The sequence below is a fragment of the Panthera pardus genome, unplaced genomic scaffold (genome assembly GCF_024362965.1).
Source record: "Panthera pardus isolate Hobbes unplaced genomic scaffold, ASM2436296v1 HiC_scaffold_17, whole genome shotgun sequence".
Lineage (NCBI taxonomy): Eukaryota > Metazoa > Chordata > Mammalia > Carnivora > Felidae > Panthera > Panthera pardus.
In genome coordinates, this window is record NW_026526732.1 from 73,998,895 (window position 1) to 74,009,966 (window position 11,072).

An 11,072-nucleotide genomic window follows, 5' to 3' on the forward strand; every position below is an offset into this window, starting at 1 on the left:
AATGTGAGACAGGAAACCATCAAAACCTTAGAGGAGAAAGCAGGAAAAGACCTCTCTGACCTCAGCCGTAGCAATCTCTTACTCGGCACATCCCCAAAGGCAAGGGAATTAAAAGCAAAAGTGAATTACTGGGACCTTATGAAGATAAAAAGCTTCTGCACAGCAAAGGAAACAACCAACAAAACTAAAAGGCAACCAACGGAATGGGAAAAGATATTTGCAAATGACACATCGGACAAAGGGCTAGTATCCAAAATCTATAAAGAGCTCATCAAACTCCACACCCGAAAAACAAATAACCCAGTGAAGAAATGGGCAGAAAACATGAATAGACACTTCTCTAAAGAAGACATCCGGATGGCCAACAGGCACATGAAAAGATGTTCAACGTCGCTCCTTATCAGGGAAATACAAATCAAAACCACACTCAGATACCACCTCACGCCAGTCAGAGTGGCCAAAATGAAGAAATCAGGAGACTATAGATGCTGGAGAGGATGTGGAGAAACAGGAACCCTCTTGCACTGTTGGTGGGAATGCAAATTGGTGCAGCCGCTCTGGAAAGCAGTGTGGAGGTTCCTCAGAAAATTAAAAATAGACCTACCCTATGACCCAGCAATAGCACTGCTAGGAATTTATCCAAGGGATACAGGAGTACTGATGCATAGGGGCACCTGTACCCCAATGTTTATAGCGGCACTCTCAACAATAGCCAAATTATGGAAAGAGCCTAAATGTCCATCAACTGATGAATGGATAAAGAAACTGTGGTTTATATACACAATGGAATACTACGTGGCAATGAGAAAAAATGAAATATGGCCTTTTGTAGCAACATGGATGGAACTGGAGAGTGTGATGCTAAGTGAAATAAGCCATACAGAGAAAGACAGATACCATATGGTTTCACTCTTATGTGGATCCTGAGAAACATAACAGAAACCCATGGGGAAGGGGAAGGAAAAAAAAAAAAAAAAAAAAAGAGGTTAGAGTGGGAGAGAGCCAAAGCATTAGAGACTGTTAAAAAACTGAGAACAAACTGAGGGTTGATGGGGGGTGGGAGGGAGGACAGGGTGGGTGATGGGTATTGAGGAGGGCACCTTTTGGGATGAGCACTGGGTGTTGTATGGAAACCAATTTGACAGTAAATTTCATATATTAAAAAAAAAAAAAATAAAAAAATAAAAAAAAAAAATAAAAAAAAAAAAAATCACAATGACCTAACATTTCAACCCACCAGGATGGCTTTAATCAAAAGCCATAGATAATAGCAATGGTTGTTGAGGATATGGCAAAATTGGAATTCTCATATGGCTGGTGGGAATGTAAAATGGTGCAACTTTTTTGGAAAACAGGCTGGTAGTTCTTCAGATGGTTAAACATAAGGTTTAACCAGCAATTCCAATCCTAGATGCACACCTAAGAGAAATGAAAACATATGTGCACACAAAAATTTTTGCATGAATGTTTATAGAAGTATGATTCATAATAGCAAAAAGGTGAAAACAACCCAAATGTCCATTAAGAGATGGACAGATTTTTTTTAAATGCACATTTGAGCAATGGAATATTATTCAGCCACAAAAAGGAATGCTACAGTACTGGTGGACCTTGAAAACATTATGCTAAGTGCAAGAAGCCAGACACAAAAGTCCACATATTACATGATTCCATTCATATCAAAATCCAGAACAGAGACATTATAGAGACATAAAGTAGATTAGTGATTGCTAAGGACTGGGGAAGGAAGAAGAGGACCTAGGGGAGTAATAGTCAAAGTGTATGGGGCTTTCTTAAGGTAATGAAAATATTCTAAAATTGACAGTGGTGATGGTTGCACATATTGGTGAATTTACTAAAAATGATTTAATCGTACACTTTACATAACTGAGTTGCATGGTGCATGAATTATATCTCAATAAAGTTTTTTAAGAATAAAAAAGATAATTGTCTAGGATTTTCAAAGTAAATGATGCAGACTCCAAAAACAATTCTAAAATAATAGTTGTAGAAATTCTTTTTTAATGAGGCAGTATCATTGGAATAATTGTATACCTTTCAAGATAATTATCTATGTAGGAACAGTACTATTTATGTGACTAAGTTCTGACTATGTTTTTGAAAATCAGTTCCAATTCTTAGTAATTCTGCTTCAAACATCTCAAGATCCCTCAGGAACTCCAGTTGCTGTAAAGGGATCTGTCTCCATTGCTCATTCTTTAACTTTATTTCTAGAAAATGTCAAAAACATCTATTAAAGGAATTTGAGTGGCAATTAGACCCAGACCTGTTTCTTGATGAAGACAATGGCAACAACTCAACTGAAGTTTGTTACAGATTTTCCTGCAAGTGAGCATATTCTGATTGCCATCATTGTCTTTTTTTCATTTGTCATGACTTCTATAAGTTTCTAATGAAAATTATCCAGTCAGACTACATTTATCATGTGCAATCACCACTTCTGTCCTCCACTGGACAAATGCCCTAGAACCTGAGGTCATGTCATGTCATGGAATGCTATTCCACAATAAAAAGGAACCACTATTGATATATGCAATAAATTGGGTGGATCTCAAGGGCATTATCCTGAGTGAAGAAAAGCTAATCTCAAAAGGTTACTACAGTATGATTCCATTTATATTACATCCTTAAAGTGACAAACTTATAAAGTAGGAGAACAGATTAGTGGATCCCAAGAATTAGGGTTGGTGAGGAAAAAGGGCTGAGTGTGACCATAAAGGGATAGCAGAAGGGAGAACTATGTGGTGATGGAATAGCTCTGTATCTTTAAAAAAAATTAATGTTTATTTATTCTTGAGAGAGACAGACAGAGCATGAGTGGGGGAGGGACAGAGAGAGAGAGAGAGAGAGAGAGAGAGAGAGAGAGAGAGAAACAGAGTCTGAAGCAGGCTCCAGGCTCCTAGCTGTCAGCACAGAGCCTGACACAGGGCTCAAACCCATGAACTGCGAGATCATGACCTGAGCCAAAGCCAGACGCTTAACCGACTGAGTCACCCAGGTGCCCCAGAATAGTTATGTCTTAACTGGAGTATTGGTTATACAAATATACCTATGCAATAAGATGATATAGAACCATATCACACATTGTATTAATGTCAGTCTCCTGGATGCAATATTGTACTATGGTTATGTGTTATGTAAATGCTGAGGGAAACTAGTTAAAGTGACTCCTCTGCATGGTTTTTTCAACATCCTGTGAATCTATAATGACTTTAAAATTAAAAATTAAAAAAGGAAAGTACTAAATGTTGCTGATTAGAGGGATCAATTAAAAGTTTCAAACACTTTTGAAACTTTCAGTAGCTAGTAAACTAAACCCCTACCTGTCCTATGATCTAGCAATCCCAGTGTTAGCCAGGTTCCAAAGAGAAGAGAATGTCCACCAACAAGATATGCATTCAGAATAGGTTAATCATAAAAGTCATAAACTAGAGACAATCTATCAACTGGAGAATAAATAAGCAAAATGTGGTGGATTCATGTGGTGAAATATAGCATTGCAACAAAAAGATCAAATGACTAATACATGCAACAACTTGGTTAAATCTCAAAACGTGATTCTGAAATAAAGAAGCCAGATACCAAGGAATAATGGTTACCTCTGGGACTGTGGTGTTAACTGGCAAGTGGCATGAGAAAACTTCCCGGAAATGTTTTTTTATCTTAATCTGAGTAGTAGTTACACAAGTGCATACACATATAAAAATTCATTAAGCTTTACACTTCCATTTATATACCTCACTGTATGCATTTTATGCTTCAGTTAAAAAAAATAGGGAGAAATGCAGAATGCTAAACTTACTGGTGGTGTAAATCATGACACATACAACAAGGCAAGACCCCTAACCCAGGTAAGTATCGGGGAACCTCCTCTTCCCCAGTATGTGTGGCACTCATGGGAAGAAGTAGATCAACCTGAGAAGAGATAAAAGATGATATTCTAATACTGAGGCCAATAAATCCTGTGAAATTTGTAAGTCAAGTTTTAGCAGGGTCCTGACTGGATTCCACAAAATAGTTACATTACCGTCATGTCATTCACAAAAGCACCTAATATGATACACGCTGAGGTCTCTGTGTCCCTTTGAATCACTCCAGGGTCCCCACAAGCCACTAGCACGAGGCAAATGACCTGGTGCCAGTAACATAATGCATATCAATTTTCAGGGAAGAAGCAAATCAAAGTAGCATAATTCTTACTACCTCAAAGTTGTGGTGTTAATTCCATAAAAATTATCTGCATTTAATTTAAAATATCAAAATGAAATTTTTTTCAAAAAGCAAAATTTTGACACTCTCCTTGTCAAGGGGCCAGAGGATGGACAATGGAACAGTCTGAGGTTTGAACTTCTTAGCTTTCACATTATATTTTAATTATGCTGCTGTTTTTATTTGTGGTTCTTAATATGCTTCTGTCACCATCACAGAACACTAGGGAATCTCCCTTGCATCTAACATAACACCAATTAATTCCCTTGCTCAGTAGTCCGGAACCACAGGGCCTTATGTTGCAAGCTAAAAATTACCAGCCTTTTGCAGGGGGAATCATTTTTATTGGTTTCATTAAAACTGTTTTATTAGCTTGCTGAAAAAAGCAACAGGATTATGGCAGCATAGAGGAAACAATTCATAAACTTGCATAAAGGTTGTCTGTTCCTTGCTTATGTAACCTTAGCAGTTAGGGTAAAAATTCGGGTGTGTTTAGTGTAACCCAAAGATCATTTCTGTGACTCCAGCCCTCCCAATTCCTCTAGAATTCCCTAGAGGGTGCCTTCCCCTGGGTACATGAAGCAGTTTATTGGGCCTTTAATTTGTTTAGTACTTAATACTTACATTTCCCTCAGCCTCCACCCATTTAAATGGTCCTGACTAAGCCCCACTGGCCAAGAGTTCACTAAATTGTGGAGAGAGATCTAAGAAAAGTAAGAATAATGCCCACCCTGAGACACGAAGAAATCTGATTGGCAACTTATAAATCACATTTCATTATGAAGAGCTATGAAGCATTTTGCCATCACACTGTGTGTACCCAAACTTGAAAAACAAAAGTTACTAGCTTGTTCTTCCCTGCAACTTTCTATAGCCAAGGAAAGCCTGAAAATGTATCTCCTACATGTCTAGTGATTTTTTTCTCACTTGATTTTGTATATGTAACCAGAAACCAGTAAATACCACTTCCATTTTGTAATCAATTCCAGAAGCTAATTTGGTTTCAATAAGGGTTCATTTAATTCTGTTTCTTGGAAAGAAGCATTGACATGGAGTATCCTTTGTGACTATATTGGCCCTTTCTCGCTGGTGCAGAGGAACATCCCTGCCAGCTGCAATGCCAGAAGGCAACAAGAATGTCACAGATGTTAGTGGGTTTGTGCGCAGGTATCTGCTGACATTTTGAATGTGTGCTGTCTCCTCCAGGACCTGTGTTCTCAGAAAATAAAACCATCAGCTCTTCTCTGAGAAAAATGTTTATGATTTATCCAGAATACTTTCCAGAAATGCTAATGTTGTTTAAGATGCAGACAAACTCTTTAAAACCTCCTCAGAGATTTAAAGATCCTTAGAACTGAGAAAAACTTTTAAGGTCATCCAAATTATTTTACAGACCCACGGAATTTGAATGACCACGCAGGCAACTTCCAATAAAGCCAGGACAAATACAGTGCTCTTGACACTCAGTTCGATATTCTTTAAGTATATTTGGATTTTGTAGTATCCTGCAAGAAGCCTTACAAGGTTGGACCTCTTATCTTTCAGTTCCCACTTTAATGCATAGAAGGCTATAGCAGATTTTTTGAGAACAGCCTATTAAAAGTGCCTGGGGTACAATGTGAGGAGCGCTGGATAGCAGCTTGCTTCAATTGTCATTATATTCATATGATTTCAACTAGTTTTGTCCTTCGTGAGACTGAGGATTAAGTTGGTACACTATCTTATCTACAGGGTTGTGGTGAGAAAATAGATTGCAAAGATAGAGTGGAACATTTGACCTTCTGTTATTATGGTGCACTCCTATTTCCATACTTCGAAAAGAAGGAAAAACGAGTCCATGTTTAAGGCACGCAGCATTGGTTTATTAGGATGTGCAACTAGTACTGCTTTTAGATCATTTACTCACACAAGCATTGGGTTCTTAGTTTATCCCTAAGCTTATAAGGGGTAAGAGAGGAGGGAGGGCAAGGTCTCTTGATTTCACTATAGCATCTGTATTTTTAAAAAAATTTTTAAAAACATTTATTCATTTATTTATTTTTGAGAGAGAACATACACAAGCCAGAGAGGAGGAGAGAGAGAGAGAGAGAGAGAGAGAGAGAGAGAATCCGAGGCAGGCTCCAAGCTCTGAACTGTCAGCACAGAGTCCAACGTGGGGCTCAAACTCACAAACTGTGAAGCCATGACCTGAGCCAAAGTCAGATGCTTAACTGACTAAGTCACCCAGGTGCCCACCCCTAACATTGGATTTCTTTCAAGAGTTAGACCTTGCCTTGTGATTGGCGACACACCTCATAACTGTACTATTTTCCACACACATTTTAATTATTTCAAGGCTTGGTTCCCATTGTCAGAGATGTCAAAAACCCATGATTAGAAGCACGCATCAGTGCTGGACATAACCCACATTTGTAAGAATCTGATAATGGTCTCTCTCAGCCAAATAAAAATGTGAGACAAAAAAAAATTTACTATAAGATGTGAGAACTGAGACACTTAAATCAAGGCATACAAGAAATATTGTAAGCAAGTCCAAATCAAATAACAAATCCTATGAATGGTCAACAGATAAGTAAAAAATGCAGACACTGAGGACCTATATGTGACCCATTATACCAAATTGAGGTATACCAAATTTAGGACCTGAGACACCAGTCCATAAACCAGATTTCCGATTTTTGTCAACAAGTGGATCACTCTGTAGTTGACCTAAGTGACCCTAAGAATACCTCTAATTGCCTTTTTCTCCATATTCAAGAGAAGGTTAACACCACTTAAGCAGTTTTAAGACTCATGGACTGCAGCATAAAGACGATTATTTGTTTAAATGCTACCATGTCACCTTTTTAAATTGTCCCAGAATACCAAAAATGACAGCATATAGCATTCCTGATATCTACTGTATATTTAGTTCAGATTTGGTAGTGACTTCTATTTTTATTCAATATTTACTTGAATAAGACATAGCTAGCAGTCAAATGTATTCTGACTAGATTGGAATCTGATATGAAAAGACTTCAGCTGAATAATATTGTTTAGAGGTCTTGGCTATATTAGCAATAGTTTGCATTTTAATAGAAATTTCAAGGAAATTTGGTCTCACTTATACTGAAGAGGCATCATAGTGTTCCAAAAGGCAATAGTTTATTTAACAAAAAATATAACTCTGGATAGGGAAATAAGACTCCGTGATTCAGATGTCAATTTCAAATGCCAACCTTGCTATGAATCTGTCTCATGAAAAGTATCATTTGTCTCAGCCTTTAGTCTTCTTTAATCACCCAGCCCTCTTCTCACATCTGTGGGTCTCTTTATTTGTGCACTACAAATATCCATTCAAAAACCCCACAGAGTCATCCATTTTTCTTTTCTGCATTTTCAGATTTAACAGAGACTAGAAAGCAGGATTTTTCTGGGTAGTTAATTCACATAACTATCATTTTATTGGCATAACGTTTTATTGTGCTTTGCATTTTTGCACTTTGCAAATATTCTTTTTTTTTTTTTTACAAATTGGAAGATTTTAGCAATCTTGCATCAAGCACAGCTACCAGCACCAGTTTTCCAACAGCATTTGCTCAGTTTGTGTCTGTGTCACTTTTTGGTAATTCTCACAATATTTTGAATTTTTTTATTATCATTACATTTGTATTATTATTACATGGTGACCTGCAATCAGTGGTCTTGGATGTTACTATTGTAATTGGTTTGGAGTGCCATGAACTGCACCCTTAGGCAGCAAACTTAATCAATAAATGTATGCGTTCTGACTGCTCCACCATCTGTCTTCTCCCCATCTCTCCCCCTCTCCTTGGACTTCCCTATTCCCTGAGACACAACAGTACTGAAATTAAGCCAATTATTAGCCCTACAATGGCCTCTAAATACTCATGTGAAAGGAAGAGTCACATGTCTCTCATGTTAAATAAAATTATTAAGCTTAGTGAGGAAAGCATGTAGATAGCCAGGAGCAGCAGAAAGCTAGGTTTCTTGCACCAAACAGCCCAGTTGTGAATGCAAAGGGAAAGTTCTTGAAGGAAATTTAAAGTGTTACTCCAGTGAACTCCATGAATGATAAGAAAGGAAAACAGCCTTATTGCTTTAGTGGTCTAGATAGAAGATCTAACTAGCTACAGCATTCAATTAAACCAAAGCCCAATCCAGAACAAGACCCTAACTCCCTTCAATCTAAGAAGGCTGATAGAGGTGAGAAAGCTGCAGCAGAAAAGTTTGAAGCTAGCAGAGGTTGGTTCATGAGGTTTAAGGAAAGAAGCTGTCTTAATAGCATAAAAATGCAAGATGAAACAACAAGTACTGATGTAGAAGTTGCAGAAAGTTCTCCAGAAGATCCAGCGAAGATAAATAATGAAGCTAGCTATACTAAACAACGTATTTTCAATGTAGATGAAGCAGTCTCCTATTGGAAGAAAATGGACATCTAGGACTTTCATAGCTATAGAGGAAAAGTCAATGTCTGGCTTCAGAGTGCAAGCTGACTCTCTTGTTACAATTATGTTTCTACTTTGCTGGTGCTCTATAAATGGAACAGCAAACCTGGATGGTAGCACATCTGTATACAGCATGGTTTACTGAATATTTTAAGCCCAATGTGGAGACCTACTTCTCAGAAAGAAATAGTCCTTTCAAAATATTACTCAGTGACAATGCACCTGGTCACCCAAGAGCTCTGATGGAGATATGCAATGACATTAATGATTTGCATGCCTGCACATCCATTCTGAAGCCCATGAACCAAAGAGTCATTTTGACTTTTAAGTGTTCTTATTTAAAAAAAATACATTTCATAAGGCTATAGCTTCCATAATTAATGATTCCTCCAATGCATCTGGCAAAGTAAATTAAAAACCTATAAGAAAAGGATTTACCATTCTAGATACTATTGAGAACATTCACAATTCATGGGCAAAGGTCAAAATAGCAACACTAATAATAGTTTGGAAGACACTGATACCAACAGTCATGGATGACTTTGAGGGGTTCAAGACTTTGGTGGAGGAAGTAACTAAGATATGGTGGAAACAGCAAGAGAATTAGAGTTAGAAGTGGAACTTGAAGATGTGACTGAATTGCTACAATCTCTTGATAAAACTTTAACAGATGAAGAGTTGCTTCTTTCTCATGGATGAGCAAAGAAAGTAGTTTCTTGAAAAGGAAACTACTCCTGGTGAAGATGATGTAAAAATTGTTGAGGTGACAGGAAAGGACTTAAAATATTACATAAACCTAACTGATACAGCAGTGGCAGGGTTTGAGACAATGGATTCTAATTTTGAAAGAAGTTCTACTGTAGGCAAAATGCTATCAGAGAAATTGTTCATGAAAGGAAGAGTCAATTGAGGTGGCAAACTTTATTGTTGTCCTATTTTAAGAAATTGCCACAGCCATTCAGCAACCACCACCTTGATCAGTCAGCAGCCATCAACACTGAGGCAAGACCTTGCACCAGTAAAAAGATTCCAACTTACTGAAAGCTCAAATGATAGCATTTTTATCAATAAAATATTTTTAATTAAGGCATATATATTGTTTTTTAGACAGAATGGTATTGCACATTTAATGGACTACATTATACTGTTAACATAACTTTTATATGCACTGGGAAACCAAAAAATTCATTTAGCTTGCTTTTTTTTCTGCAATATTCACTTTATTGCAGTAGTCTGGAACTGAAACTACCATATATCTGAAGTATGCCTGTATGTATGTCCCTTTTACCTTTCAACCAATCATGTTTAGCATGACAAGTTTTTAAATGTATTTTATTATTATTATGGGGTTCCTAGGTAAAAATTTTAATATCATCAAAAATAGCATAGTGAACATTATGTTGATAAAGAGATCAATCTATTACAAATGGGTAAGGAATGAGACCACTATATTCACTAATTATTGCTGCATAACAAATCACCTCAAAACTTAGTGGCTTAAAACAACAAATATTTATTATCTCACAGTTTCTTGGGTCAAAAATCCAGATGCATCTTAGTCAGATGCAGGGTGTCTGGCAAGGCTGCAGTCAAGGTGACAAACAGGGCTGCCTCATCTTATAACTTGACTAGGTACAGATCCACTTCCAAACTCACTCATGTTGCAGTTGGCAGGACTCAGTACTTCACTGGTTATTGGATGGAAGGCTTCAGTTTGACTGGATAGCAGCAAGAAACCACTCTCAGTTCCTTATCATGAGCCTTCCCCAACACAGAAAGTTACTTCATCAAAGTGTGTAAGAAAAGTCAAAGAGAGAAAGTATGCAAGCAAGATAGAAATGACAATCTTTTTCTAATCTCAGAAATGGCACCCATTCACTTTTGTCATATTTTATTTGTTAGAAGCAAGTCACTAAGTCCAGCTATACTCAAGGGGGGAGGATTATACAGGACATGAATAAGCAAAAGGTGGGAGTCATTAGGAACCATTATAGAGCCCACCTACCACACACACAGATCTAGCCATTGGAATTCCAGTAGATTCAGCCATTTGGGATATAGTGTTAAAAGCTAAGGTCTACAAAAGGAACAGCAAAGGAGACAGATGTTCCAAAGGCTTTTCCCTTATTGACAAACAGATGGAGTTGCCCTCAAACCTATAGAAAAAGCCAAATTAACTTGAAAAATGTTTTAAAAAAAATTATGCTAACTTATTTTACAGGCTTCGATGGGTTTCCCAAGAAAAGTTTGGTTCAAGTTATTAGAGGTAACAGAATAAAGATGATAGGGAGAAGGGTGATGCTAAAAGCTAATATACTGTACAGAGCGAGGTGGTAACAATTGAAAAAATAGCAGAGATTCCTTCAATTGGATTCCTACCTGAGGCATTCAGTG